Consider the following 15917-nt stretch of genomic DNA (forward strand, 5'->3'; position numbering starts at 1 on the left):
GGTTTTTTAGGGAAATTTGAAGATGTTAGGAGATATGGTGGGGCTTAGTCGTGCCATCGATCACTTTTCTTAAGATTGTAGATGCCCCTTAAGATGTAGTCTGAATAATGCAAAACAACCTCAAAGATGAAATAGCCCCAACAAGCCCCTCTAATAGTAAAAGCTGGATGCAAAATAGAAAGAGAGTTCGAGAGAGTATGTGAGAAAGAGAGAGAATGTAGAACAATTAGAATAATCCTCTAAAGTGTCAAAGACATCCTCTATTTATAGAGAAAAGATGTCCCTTGGAAACACTTGTCCAAGAAGGCCCAAAAGATGTGTCTCTCTAAGAGAGAAGATATAGAAAACTAGTTATTGCCATCGTCCAATGCATTCTAAACGGATTGCAATGCCAGATCATTGATGTTGATGACACATTGGACAACGCTCATCGACGCTAGTAAAACCTTGTTCAACATTACACAAAGTGTATTGCATGTTGGTAATGTTCCTGACAAACCCGACCTAGAACCCACTCTAGTTGACGTTCAATATCCAATAGCCAACATCAGGAAAAAGACAATCGACCTTATCTGGCATTGGTGAAGGAATTTCTTGAAAACAAGTCTGATAATAAGCAAAAAGACACCTCATCCACTAAGGCCTCCCTTCCACAGCCCAACCCAACCTAGTTCAGCTTGGCTCGTGTGTGAAAATAAACCCCGAACCCCCAGAGACAAAAGAGTATAGTGAGCCTTCCTTTCATGGAACCCTACCATGTAGTTCCCATTATACAATACAAGTCTCACTCCACTCTCTTCCATAAAAACAATGTGGGCCTATAGATTTTCCACTCATTTGCTTTAGTAGAAGCAACATCGAGGTGGTCATGAGTTCAAACTTTGTGGGAGACAAAACAACCAAAACCTTTTTTGAAAGTGGTATTTTAAAACTATGTTTGCTTTAATTACAACAATTTTCATTTTAGAAGAATCTCATTCTCTTTCTTTGAGCCATCTCATATCCCAAAAGGGCGGTATTATCAAATTACACAAAAATGGGTTTCGATCTATCAAATTACTCACTCAATCTTTTATTTAACTAAATTATACAAAATAAAAAAAGGATGAGAGATTGATGCCTGGTCACGTGGACCCTACACCAACACCGGGGCCACTGAGAGCGTACGAATGCACATCAACATGGATGGGTTTTTCGATTTCATGGGGGTGGGATGGTAATTATGTGTGCAGGGGCCACATGACCAGGTGGTGTTCTTTTTTCCCAAATATTTATTACTCAAATGCCCTAAACGTCGTGATAAAAATGTCTAAAGGTGGTGTTAATCATGTGAGCACAGGTGTGGAAGACGATGATAACAAGTTCAACAAAGAAAGGGGATTATCATATTACACAAAAATGGGTTTCGATCTATCAAATTACTCACTCAATCTTTCATTTAACTAAGGGGAAGGTATTCTTACATGGGAGATTCTCCCATCAACTCCATTAAAAAATGGGTACAGGTTCTTTTATGTCATTTCAGATTGACATTTATGCCAATCTAACTGCATTTAATGAGGTCGTGCATGAAAACTTTTGTCTTTAACTAAATTACACAAAACAAACTAAAAGGGCAAGAGACTGCTTCCTGGTTGTGTGGCCCCTGCACTAGCATAGGAGCCAATAAGAGCGCGCGCATGCGCATCAACATGGATGAGTTTTTTTTTTAAGTTCATGGTGGTGGGGTGGTAATTTTGTGCGCAGCGGCCACGTGACCAAGCATCGGTCTTTTTTCCCAAAAACATATTACTCAAATCCCTCAAATGTCGTGATAAAAATGTCTAAAGGTGGTGTTAATCATGTGAGCACAAGTGTGGAAGACGACGATAAGAAGTTCAACAAAGAAAGGGAGAATTGTAACACGGGTGTGGTGCACACAATTTACTGCTTTTTTAAACATTTTTTTGTTGCGATGGTCGGGGGCAAAAATGTCAAAAACTACGAGGGTGAAGGTCTGTTATAGAAGGGGCCCTATTTAGGGTATTTCAGTAATAAACATTTTTATTTTGGGTGATTTGGTTAAATGGAAATAAAAATGGATCACTAATTTGGTAAATTGAAACCCATTTTTGGGTTATATGGTAATTTTGCCAATAAAAATAGTGAACGCAAACCCCAGAATAATGGAATTCAAAGAGAGCGAAATTGTAAATACCGCTTTGTTCGAGTTATACAGTTGCAATGCATATGGTTGACTGTAGAATTGCAATCCGTCATGAATTTTTATCTGCTGCTGTAACTGGAGCGTTGCTGTGTGCATCGTGTGGCGCATGGCTAAAGGTCCATCCGTCATCCCAATGTAGAACATGTCTACATGGCTATTCCCAAGACAAATTGTTATGGGATTAATGAGCTAATTAGAGGTTTTTGGTGGGGCATGGAGGGAGAATCCAATAAGCAATATCTAAAAAATAGGCAAACTTCCAAAAGCCCAAACACTTGGGAGGGTTGGATCCTAGAGACATTGAATTAATAAAAATAGAGCTTGAGCAACAAGGTTTGGACTTAAAAATTAGGGGCGCTGTTCTCTGGGCCGCAGCACAGGTTGGGCCCAGGCACATGGGGGTGGGCGCAATGACCACCCTGCCCTCCTTGAGTGGCAGGCCCATGTGTCTGGACGTAGTGGGCGCTGTGGCACAGAGAACATTCTCCCTAGAAATTATTACCAAATCGAACACCTTTGGGCCCTTACTCTTAAGTCCTTTTTTTTTTTCACATAAGATCATTACAAAAAAAAAAAAAAACAGAGGGGGAGAAGTTTGCCATGTTATTGGCCAATTGGGGACCTTCATTTCTTAAATAAATACCAGTTCATTTTGAAACGGCAAACGAAGTCGAGAGATGAGTTACAACAAGTACATGTCTAAATGTCTAATGACTATAAAATCAAGGTTTTTTTATGTTCAAAATATTCATTCAAGACATACACATTTTAACGCATGTAACAAGGGGAATAGAATACTTATCTAAATCGTAAACAACATGAGGTTGATGACGGTAAACTCAAGCACTTTATATATACAACACCATGAACCTAAAAACACATGAAGAAACTTAATGATTCGATGGGACTGAGTCATGCCACTGGTTACTCTCCTTAGAATTGCAGATGCTCCTATGGTGAAAATGAGTTCTTGTGAATCAGCCTCCATAATAAAATAGCCTCGCATACCCCTTTAGTAGTTATTGCACTTGCTTACTGGGCCACATTAAGACTCTTCAATGTTGAGCACAAGTGGATATAAACAAAACCAATGTATAGAAAAAACAATTGTGATTATCTCCTGTTAAAGAAATGGGCTTAATCTTCTCTCTCTCCACAGTAGGACTCTTCAATGTTGAGCACAATTGGATATAAACAAAACCAATGTATAGAGAAAACAATTGTGATTAATATCTCCTGTTAAAGAAATGGGCTTAATCTTCTCTCTCTCTCTCTCTCTCTCTCTCTCTATCTATATATATATATATATATATATATATATATATATATATATATATATATATATATATATATATATATATATATATATATAGATAATCATAACTACTCTTAAAAGTACAAACTTCTTTTTTTTCGTATACATTTTCACTAGATTAAAATGTCCTTCCTACATAAAAAAAAATTACTATCACCATTTCTCTATCAACGCCACTCTCTCTCCCCTTCCACACCAATACCCTGTCCATCTTAAACAACACAACGTTTCTCTGTGTTGAACCATCGCATCCCCTATGCAAGCCCGTGTCTCTGTTATACCATCACACCCTAAAGACCTCTATCAAACAAACACATCCCTCAACTACTCTTAAAAGTACAAACTTCTTTTTCTTGCGTAAACCTTTTCACTAGACTAAATTGCCCTTCCTACATTAGAAAAATTATTATCACTATTTCTCTCATTGCCACTCTCTCTCCCCTTCCACACCAACACCTTATCTATCTTAAATAACACAATGTTTCTGTGTGTTGAACCATCGCATCCCCTATGCAAGCCCGTGTCTCTGTTATACCATTGCACCCTAAAGACCCTATAAAACGAACACCTCCCTCCCTTCTTCTTCATCGATCCCATTGAATCCTCACACCACTATGTACGTCCAAGTCGCTCAAGCTGTTGTTTTTTGGGTTCCTCTGCCAGAATCATTCAACCCAAAGTTCTCCCTACACCAAGACCTACGTTTCCTCTAGACGTTATGAGTCTTCTCCTTAGGTGAACTAAAAAGTTGTAACCTTAATTCTTTTGCCCCTTCTCTTTTTCCCAAAAGTTATTTAATGAATTTTTAATGCAAGGGTAAAAAATGGTTTTTCAAAATTTGAAAGTTATTTAATGCAATGAAATGAGAGGACTACCCTTACATTACATAACTTTTGGAAAAAACACAAGGGACAAAAATGCAAGGTTACAAACTTGTTGTAACCAACCTTGGTTACAACAATATTTTCCCTAGTTTACTCTCTTACTCTTGTAGTAACTATAGCAATCTTTGTCATTGTGGGCCAATTTTCAACCTTTGTAATATTTTATAAATAAATATACAATGATTGAAAAATATTATATAATCTTAAAATAACAATAAAGCACCACCAACTTTTAAAAGTAATGGTTATTGAAAATAATAATATTATTTTTATTTATAATATTTTTTTGCTATTTCCGTAAGAATATAATAAAGTTAATGTCATAATCCTAGTAATGTTTGAAGATTTTTTTATTCTTTATATATATATATATAATTGGCAAAGGATAAAACTAAACAACCTAAACACATAATATAAAATGGGATTTGCTTACACCCTTTTTGAGACCTAGTGCAAAATGTTGGGCAGTTAAGTAGCGGTACGTAATTAAAAAGGGTTGATGCCCTAAAGATTTGTGTTGATGTTGTTTCTCCCCCCTTCTCCCCCCCCCCCCCTCATTTTTACTTCTTTTTACCTATTTTTTCTTATAGGATCAATGTAGCCGACCCCATTCAGTTGGGATAAGGCTTGGATGTTGTTCTTGTTGTTGCTTACCCCATATAAACTATTATGAGGGTGCCTTACAGCCCCATACAAAAATGTTACATGAGATCCTCACCATTGGAAACCTCATAAAATAGAGGGATGGCAAATATTTTTATCATTCCAATTTTTTTTGATTGAGTAATATAACTCATGAAACTTAGAAAATCTATAAAACTAACTATTTTCGATATAAAATTGAGAGTGCTACACCAAGAAGTGGTAGTCATACTGGGGCAGCTAACTTGGCTGGGTTTGGCAATCATGAATTTTGAATAGGGTGTAGTCATGTATATAAACTTTCATTTAGTCTGATACTATTGCACTAATATCAGCCATGCATGGAAGAACATTTGGCAGTGGCAATAAATGGGAATCCATTTTACTATATACCTAAATAAAAAAAGAAGAAGAAAGAACGCTAACCGGTGTTGTGTGTGGGCGTGTACCTACGCCTAGACAGCTAGTACAAAAAGACCGCTGCATCCCTAGAACTTTCCACCTTTCTAGGGGTTGGTGGTCTTTCGCGCCAGGCTGTGTTTGGGCGCAGGTATACACCCATACACAACACCGGTTAGCGTTCCTTTTTCTAAAAAAAAATTATTGTATTTTTGTTTTCTTGTTGTGACTTATGAGAAGCTAGGGATTGAAATCATTTCATAGCAAAAGGTCCCTTATACATTTTCCACCTAAGAAACCCTTCCTCTGTGGTCCACTTACTTTTGTCATGTGGCCAGGTTGACAATCCAACTGTATGAGTATATATATAGTATGGATTGACCACTTATTGAATTTTGGAGGGCCAAATTCAAGCATGTATCACCAAATGTATAGGCATTTTCCTTTTTAGTTTCACTCATCTACATGAATAAATAGTTTGATCATTCTAACCAATGTATAGATGGAGAGAGTTCATTGGATCAAGATATATATTAAATTTTGTGGTTCATTTCAATCATATTGAATTTTTCAAATAATTTTTAAAATATTATATTAAGACATAGAGAATTTAGCTTATACTTTGAACATATTAAATTTTTTTCAAATAAATTTTAAATTATTATATTTAGACATAAAAATTAGAATGGACTGAAAAATGATATATAACAAGACAACACTGTAAGTAACATGTCCACAATATTTGAGTCAAACCAAATATTGTAGAGGGCCACATTGTCAATATTCATTGCCCACCTACCCATGTTGTATCAATATTTTGGCAGTGTGCAAATTGTAATACCTGTGTAGGCTTAAGCAAGTTACCTAACCCACATCTTCAATACTGAAGACCATTTTAATCCTCCAACATACAGGGGGAGTAAGTTTTTATTTTATTTTATAGTTACATGGGGAGCAATAATGACTATAGATTTGTGGGTGAACCCTTCACCCGTGGGGAAGGAAAACTTTCCATGAATTTATAGATTCTTATGTGCTTTTGTATTTATTTGTTCCCCTTCTTTTCATCGTCTTCTTCTATTCGTATATTTATCGAATTTTTTGTGCTTTATTTTGAAAGAATGTTATTGTGCTTTATTTTTGTAAGAAGAAAATTTGGGTTGAAGCAATTAAATTGAACACACTTGACGTCATTTAATTAAAAAGTGAAACTATATATATAATTCATGGATTGAATAAAATGGGCCATTTTAACTCAGCGGTAGTATCACATAGTTTCATATGGCGTCAGTTATCAGAACTAGGTTAAATCGGTTCCTCCTTCATGATGTAGTTCAATCTAAAATCAAATCCCTCCTGAACTCGTTCACTTCGTTGTTCTACCTATCTGCCTTTCGAGGAACACATCAGCTTTCTAGTTGAGTTGAGCTGCCTTTGACAAGTGAAAATTTTGATTGGCCTATTCCTAGTTGCCATAGGAAAGAAAGGTAGAGATTAGAAAGAGATTATTCTTTGAGAGCTTGTCCAGTATCAGAAATGCATCTCCTTCGCCTAACATAATTGCTTTATATATAATTTAGCAAGAAATATCAGAATCGATCTAAAGACCTTGAAAGTCCAATTTGAATTGGCCAATTCAACCGATGTGGGACATAGTTCATCAATAGAAGGCGGAGAAAAGAGAGAGATAGTGTGTGTGTCAAGAAAAGGGAGATAGAGAGTGTTAGCGTAGCCTATGCCACTTGCTCAGAGAGAACATATTTATTAATTTATAGAGAGAGAGAGAGATCTATAAAAAGTTTCAATGCTGCTAGTTGTTTGAATAAGATTTGTCACATTGGAGTGACAGTAGCAAGAACACCATTGACCATTGCTTATTGTTTTTACTCTTGTAGTAATAATCTTTATCCGTGTGGGGTTGTGGGCCAATTTTCCAACCTTTCAAATATTTTATTAATAAACCTACAATGTTGGAAAACAACCAATAACATCTTAAAATAACACTAAAGCACCACCAACTTTAAAAAATAGTGGTTATTGGAAATAACAACATTATTAATTTTATAATCATTTTATGTTATTTATATAATAATACGATAAAGTTAGTGTCTTAATCCTAGTAGTTTTTAATATCATTTTATTCTTTATATTTGATAGAGGAGAAAGCAAAACAACCTTTAAGTACATAATATAATATGGGATTTGCTTACTCCTCATATATAAACAATTATGATAATGGTTTGTTGTCCCATACAAACATGGCACATGAGATCTTGGGTATTGGGAACCTCTTAAAATATAGGAATGGCACAAATTAGGTTATAGGAAAAGAAATTACTCGATGACAATGTATATGTCCCACTTAAAGTCTCTCTCCTCTATCCTCTCTTTCCTTATTAAATATGTTGATTCTCTTTTTTTTTTATTATTTAATATATTGTTTCATTGCTTGCTATTGGTTTGACGTGTAAGATACTAATATAAGTGAAACAACACAAGCGATCTCTCGATCCCTTAAATTATATGGCTCATGAGGCTCCGAAAATGTATGTATTTAGCATTTTCAGTATAAAATTGAGTGTTACGCGCAGGAATGTTAGTTATATTGGGAGCAGCTACCTTAGCTTAGTTTATCGACCATGAATTTTGAGTAAGTGTACTTAAACTTTCTCATTCACCAAAACAAAAAGTAGTTAAACTTTCTCTTGGTCGGAGATGGATGCACTAATTTCATCCATTCGAGGAAGAAATTTTTTAGGTAGTGGTAATAAATGGAAAAAAAAATTTATTGACATCCATTTTATAATATGCTTAAATAAAAATTCATTTTATAGTGCTTTTTGTGAGAAAAAGAAAAAACTAATATTAAACTAATAAAGAGAATATAAACTTTTCCACATCTACAGTGTTTATAGAATTCCACCTTCTCCACTTAGTTTCTTAGGTTTTTTTTTTTTTTTTTGGGGTAGAAACTTAGTTTCTCAATTAAGAGCATAGTTAACATAATCTTTGTTTCATAGTTAACATAATCAAGTCATTATAACCAAGATTAATAAAAAGTTATTTAAATGGGCAAGAGTTCATTGTGGGGGAGCGGGTCCCTGCATGTGCACGGAGGCCAATAGAAGTGCATGCAGCGGTATCAATAGGACGGTCATTATCGCCTTTCAGGGGGGACAGTCATTTCCCCCCTGTGTCTAGGCGTAGGATGCACACTCCCCCCCCCCCCCAAAGAATTTTCTTCCTAATTAAATTTAGTAAAACGTACTGAAATTCATTTTATATTACTTTTTTTTTTTAATTATTATGACTAGTGAGAATCTGGGGATTGAGATCATTTTATAGCAAAAGGTCCTTTATATGGTCCACATTAATAAATGTTTTGATTAATCTAACCATGGGATAAATGGGGAGTTCATTGGTCTTCCAAGCCTATAATTGATGACATTCGTCATTTGTCTACCTTCTTTCTTTTTAGTTGTAGCTTCACTCATGTTTTTAGGGAATCAAACGCAATAGCGGATTCCTTAGCTCGAAAGGCCACGTCTATGACGTGTACAACAATGTGGCCAAACTCTTCTCTGTGGCTGATCAAGCCTTGTGCTCTCCTCCCCCCCCCCCCCGAGTTTTTCACGCCACAAATACAATTCCCTTTACCAAAAAAAAAATAAAAATAGGAAGTTCATGGATCATTATCGTCTCCTATTCCTTGCCTGGTACAGTGATCCAGTTCCTCTCATAGGGAGGTGGAAATGACCACTTAACCTCCCTCGGGCAGTGTGTATGGGTAGAGGGTTAGGTGGTCATTTTTGCCTCCCTATGAGAGGAACTGGACCACTGTAGTGGGCAAGGAACAAAACAGGAGAAAAATTCGAAGTTCATTGGATGAAGAGACATCAAATTTTGTGAATTATTTCACCGTATGACATGCACCATTTATAACATTATTTTCTTATTTGATCAATAGTCATTATGCTTCAAACACATTTAATTTTTTCAAATAAAATTTTTTTGGTAGAATTTTTTTCAAATAAATTTAAACGATTATATGGGGATATGGAGAATATAGCTTATGCTTCGAACATATTTAATTTTTTTTTAAATAATTTTTTAATTATTATATTGGAACATGAAGAACTTAGAATAGACTGAATATTACATATAACAAGACAATGATTTAGACATGCTTCTATGATCCCCATCTCCCCCTGGATTAAAATCCTTTGTAATTTGGGCATCTTGTGGTGCCTTGCAGTTTGGGCATGAGAGCTCGACACATGAAAGACGCAATATCCAATGGTGCCAAGCTCAAGAAGAAAAATAAAACGGGTCAATCGAGCTTGCACTGTTGGATGAAGCATCTTCCACGTGTTGAGCTTTCGAACCTTATTTGCAAGGCACTGCCAGATAGCCACACTACAGAGGATTCCTCCCCTCACCCCCCCCCCCCCAAAAAAATAATTAAATAAAAAATAAGGCTCCCACATCGTTGATGTTAAAATCCCATCTCCAATGCGAGAGCTTTGTTATAAAGAAAACATAATGGAAATGGAGGGACCCAAATAAGGGTGTCAAAACCAAACGAAACCGTTTACCGAAATCAAATCAAACCGTTTAAACCGAAATCGTGAAACCGTTTAATAAATGGTTCGGTGATGGTTTCAAAAGTGAGGCCATTTAGTTAAACGGTTTGAACTGAACCGAACCGTTTAGCTAAACGGTTTGACCGAATAAATTGTTTAACACTGTTAAATGTACATAAAATGTGCCAAAAACAAATAGAAACCGTTTACCGAACCGAACCGTTAAAAACTGAAAACATGAAACCATTTAATAACTGGTTCGATTATGGTTTCAAAGTTGAGACTGGTTAATTAAACTAGTTGAACTGAACCAAACCGATTACACCGAAATCAAACCGATTAACACCTCACCCTAATGGACACCATAGTTATGGTAAGGGTTTCAAGAATCGGTGAGTCAGATCGGGAATTGTGGCGATCATCAATCCTGATTTATGATGAATCGATATGGCCAATTCTTGGATAAGAACGCCAAAATCGTTGAAATATTCCCTAGATTTACCGATTCTAGGTGTCTGTTTTTTAGATCGATTCAAGCCGATCCTAATCCAAATCGAATCGGAATAGGCTCTGACTGCTTCTGTCACGTATTACACGTTTTTTAAACCTTGTTTATGGGTGTTTTTTGGATCCCAATTCAATGGTTGACAACAAGCACCAGCATGAGAGAGCTTGTTTTCACTCAATCAGATAGATTCATGGGAAAATTACATGATTAGCTACTTTTAGGTTGTCATTTACAAAACTGTTCACCCCATGTTTGAGTTAACAAAAATAGACAAAAACAAGTTTAGTTTTATAAAACTAGACAAAACAGTGACTCTCCTTCATCCTTCGTCTTCCTCGGTAGTTTCCCTAGGAAAAATTCTCTTTTTTTTTCCTCTGTTACTTGGGGTAGTAGAGAATGGCGGCGGTTGGGATAGGGGTGGGGTTGCAGGGAACGGAGGATGCTTGGGCGAGAAGGTAATGGTAGGGGTAAAAATGTCTAAAAAAGTAAGTGTGGGAGGGAGAGACACTATTTTGTCCAGTTTTGTAAACCTTAACTTGTTTTTATCTATTTTTGTTAACTCAAACATAGGGTGGACAGTTTTGTAAATAAAAACCCAAAAATAGCTAATCATGTAATTTTCCCTAGATTCATTGTGTGTACCTAACTGGGGGTATCGGATCGCCGAAATCATACGATCTGTAATGATTTCAGCAGAAGATGATAACGATTATGGTGTGATCCCGTATCGGTTGATTGATACGGACCAAAGGTAAAAAAACATAATAATAAATATTTTTAGGGAGACTGTTTTCTGTGTGAGGGCGTAGGCTACGCCCAGACACATGGGGGTGGGCACAATGACCACACTACCCTCCTGAGTGGTAGGCCCATGTGTCTCGGTGCAGCCTGCTGTGGCACAGAAAACATGAGTCCATATTTTTATTTTGAAAATCAGAGACTCGATATTGGCCGAAACCAATCCATACAGATTCCTAAAACGGTAACTTCCAATGATTTTGGCTAAATTTCCCAAAACAAATTTTGAAAATTTGCTATCAACATATTCCACCAGAATAAATGTGTCCTGTGGGGCGCTACTTCCACGGATCCACATCCTCTACTTCCATCGGTGTACTTTCATCCTACTTCCACGACTTCTCAGCATGCCACATGTTTTTTTTACCATCCAACGGCTTGTATTGAATTAAATCAAAAAAATTTTACATTCTGAAGAGACCCTCTTTAAAACGGTTTAAACCCCTAAACCAAACCCACTAATCGAACTAGATTTCACTCAAACTAAACCCACTTCTAGCCAACCATTTTCACTCAAAACTAAACCCATCTCCATTTCACTCATCGCCATTTCATTTAGAACGAAAAGCCCTCAAACAAGATGTTGCAGTACCTCTCCATCGCTCCATCATCTGGCTACCAAACTGAGACGGAAAATGGCTCCATCTTTGGCCGACGATAATAAACAGAAGGAAAACTCAGCATGACCTTGCTGGCTTATTGGAAAGAGTTTAATTCCTGAACCACTCTCAGGCTTCAGTCCATTAGAGCTCTAGAGTCTTTATTTCTTACCGAACGAAACGCGAATTCGCACTTGGGTTGTTGGATTGTAAAAGGAATAAAAAATGCAAAATCAAAGATGAGACGAGCAGCAGCAGCAGGAGAAGAAGAAGGGTCTACCGCAAACCGCCTCAGACCTGTTCATATAGGGTAAAATGGATAAAAGAAAGAACAAAATCAAAAATCAAAGCAGATGATGAAAAAAAATACAGAACACTGTAAATAAAATCTCCTTCAAGTTTTTTCTTGTTTCTTGAATTCTGGGTTTAGTTCATCAGCCATAACAGGGTAGTTGGGGCTTGAGAGATTTTCATGGTTTCACCTCATTTGGATCTGTTTCTGTGCTTCTCTGCTTGCATTCCCATTCGTCTCAAATTTTCTTATCTGGGTTTTCTTTCTTTCTTCTCATTTTACTGTTTCCTTGAGTTACCATCTAAGTTATTTCCTTTTTCTGCTTTTTACCTTTTTGATGTGTTGAATTTTCTTCTCGTTCTCTGTTTTTTTCTCCATCCTCATCCAGATAATTGTTCATCTTTTCTGATCACAACTTTCTATTGAAATTTCTTAGGCTTTTGTTTTGTTTCTGCCCAGTTGTTTCCATTATACTTTATTTGGGTTCTCTTCATATCTCTTTTATTAACAATTTGAAGATTACGTACAGTGTTCTTCAACCTCCACCATTGTTGTCAAGGTCTTGGCAAACGATGAGGGCTTCTCTTAGACCTCGGCTCAGACTCGTTGCTTCCCAGAACCCCATCATAGTCGCCAGTTTCGTTGTTTTAAAAAAAGGAAAAAAAAAAATGTAATCTTCCAAGCTCCTCTCTGATTTTGTTTGCCGGAAGTTTCAAGTCCTCTTTTCCGTCGGAGACAATAGGACGACCTTGTTAGGGTTCATCGGTTCATCCCTTGGAGGTTGCGAGATTCACCCAGTAGACCCTTCTTCTCCTGCTGCTCTTTTCATCTTTGAGCCAGTCGGGTTGGGTTGTTTAGGGGTTAAGGGTTTGGTTCAAAAGTTTCATCTGGTTTTGAAAGCATTTTGAATTTTTTTGAATGGTTTCATTTCTAGACGTTGAATGGTTGTCAAGCCACGTGGCATGCTGAAAAATCGTGGAAGTAGGATGGAAGTACAGCAGATGGAAGTACAGGATGTGGATCCCTCCTTCCACCCAATTGGCAAGGAGGAAATTTTCCAGCTCCAGCTGGGCTTCTTTAATGCTACAGATGGGCATGTGTGGGGAGGAGCTAAGCAGGACTTTCTCAGTTAAAAGTTGTTATCACCTCTTATGTAACCTCAAACAGGATTCGGCCAGCAGTGTCCGATCATCCTCGAAATCTCATGTTTGGGATGAGGTGCCAGCTAGAATCTGGAAATTAATTTGGAAATGCGAAACGCTTCCTAAGTGTAGAAGCTTTATGTGGAGAGCTTGCAGAGATGGTATTGCCTCGACAACAGCCTTGCACCAGAGACAGATTCCAATTGACGTGATGTGCCAAAGGTGTGGTCTAGAGGTGGAAACTAATACCCACATTCTTCTTACATGTCCCTTCGTGAAGCAGGTCTGGTTTGGTTGCTCACTGTCCCACCGGGTGCCGTTGAAGGAAAATCTCAAGCTTTATGAATGGTTGGAGACATGGTTTGCGTTCACCTCTCTTGACAAACGAACTTCAGCAGATTTATCCACGCTTTGCTCTTTCATCCTTTGGTACGTCTGGACGGCTCGCAATGACTTACTATTTGAGCAAAAGACTTGGCGACCAGAGGAAGTGATAGCTGTGGTTGAAATAGCTTATGCTGAGTACAAAGAATCCACCAAGGATAACACAGCATCCTCTACTGTTGTGAAACCGGCAATCAATCAAGTGTGGACCCCCCTGTGGGATACTCAAAGCTTAACTGTGATACGTCCTTTCTCAAGGAAGGCAATCGAAGTGGGGTGGGTTATCTGTTGCGAGATCACCGGGGCTGTTGCCAGATTGCTGTCTATGATCCGATTCAGTTCACGAATATCCTAGTGGGAGAGGCCTTGGCTATTAGACAAGGACTGCTGGAAGCCATTTCGGAAGGGCCTATGAAGCTGGAGGAGGAGAGTGATTGCCAAGATGTGATCTCGGCCCTGTTGCACCCGTATAGAGACTCTCCTCTAATCAGCCAGCCTATTCTTGAGGATATTTTGCACCTTGCTTCTTATTTTGATGATTGTAAGTTTTAGTTTGTTTCAAGGGTTGTTAATGTTGTAGCAGATACCCTTGCCAGGAGGATCCAATCTATTGCGGGTAGGATTGTCTGGCCCAATTTTGATCCCTGTCTAGCTACTCCGTTTGTGGTAGACGGCAGGAGTGTTATCCGTGCTCTTGAATAAATGCACTCTTTACCCAAAAAAAAAAAAAGTGTCCTGACTCCTGAGACCTGAGAGCAGTTGATACGTTGTATTTCCTCAATACAACCTTAAATGCAAATGCAAGAGTCGTGCAACAAATAAACACGGACTCGGTGTAGCAAAAATTTGCTCAATTTTTTACCAAGAAGGTGTTTTGGTTTAAGTTAAAATTTTGTTAATAAATAGATCCCACGATTTTCTATACACAAGTAGAGTTTCTTATATGGAAAAATAAAGCATTGAAAAATCAAAAGAAATCTAATGGTGATAGCTGTACATGGGTACCCGTGTGTTTGCTCGGCTGGTTTAAGACGATGTGCTTTGGTCATAGGGTTTTTAAATTCGAATTCCCACAAATAAAACATTACATGTTTTAACACGTGAAAGATGTTAAATCCAACAGTGCTGAGCTCAATTGACCAATACATGAGAGTAAATGATTGAATTTATATATAAAATTTGGGATACTATTTATCCAAATCATCTCCTAGGCATAGTTGGAAAACCAGGTTTTCAGACTCAACTCGTCTTTCAAAAAAACTTGGTGACTCGAACTTGTCAAACCCGATCAAGGTGAATCACGTTTTTTAAAATTTTAATGCAATAAATATGTATAATTTAGTAAAAATTAGAAAAATACAAAATAAATATGAAAAAACTAGAAAAAAAAAATCAAGGAATCACATATCAATGCATTTTGAGTTTGGGAGTCGAGGAGTTGAAGGTTTCTTAATGTTTTAGAATACAGATTTATTATTTTACTCAACTCAGTTTCTAAGTGAACCAACTTTATAGTTTTTAAAAAAACGACTAAACTCGCTAAGTTTGTCATTATTTGGGTAAAAATACTGAATCTCATTTGATTCGAACGGATTTATGACCTAGCATTGTCATTTCTTACCTTAACCTAATCAACTCGATTCTTGGATGATTCAGACCACTCAAAACCTAGTTTTCTCAACTGAATTTTTATTACTTGCGGTTTCCCTGCCTAGTACGGTTCCTTAGTGCGTCTAATAAAAGGAGGGTAGACCCCACCAGGACAATGTGTTCGGTCAGGGGGTGGAATAGTCATTTCAGCCCCCTTATGAGAGGAACCGCATAACCGTACTGGTCAGCGAACCTCAGGGGATAACGATTCTTTCCAACTATGTCCTAGGTATCCACAAGGTGTGATTTGACGAATCGTTATCCTCTCCTGTTACAGCATGGTGTTGTAATGCATCATGCGGCACTGCAGAGATCATGTGACATAGCGGATCCCATATGATGCACATGGCCTCTGTAACCGTCGCACGATACATTACAACACCGTGCTGTAACAGGAGAAGATAAAAATTCATGATTTGACTCTTCCTCGTGGAATTTGACGTTACCAAAAATCCAAAACGCCATTTGATGGTACCGTTTTTTTTATCGTCCTACCGTTTTATGCAGTTATGCTA

This window comes from Telopea speciosissima, chromosome 9, assembly GCF_018873765.1.
Source record: "Telopea speciosissima isolate NSW1024214 ecotype Mountain lineage chromosome 9, Tspe_v1, whole genome shotgun sequence".
In the NCBI taxonomy this organism is placed as follows: domain Eukaryota; kingdom Viridiplantae; phylum Streptophyta; class Magnoliopsida; order Proteales; family Proteaceae; genus Telopea; species Telopea speciosissima.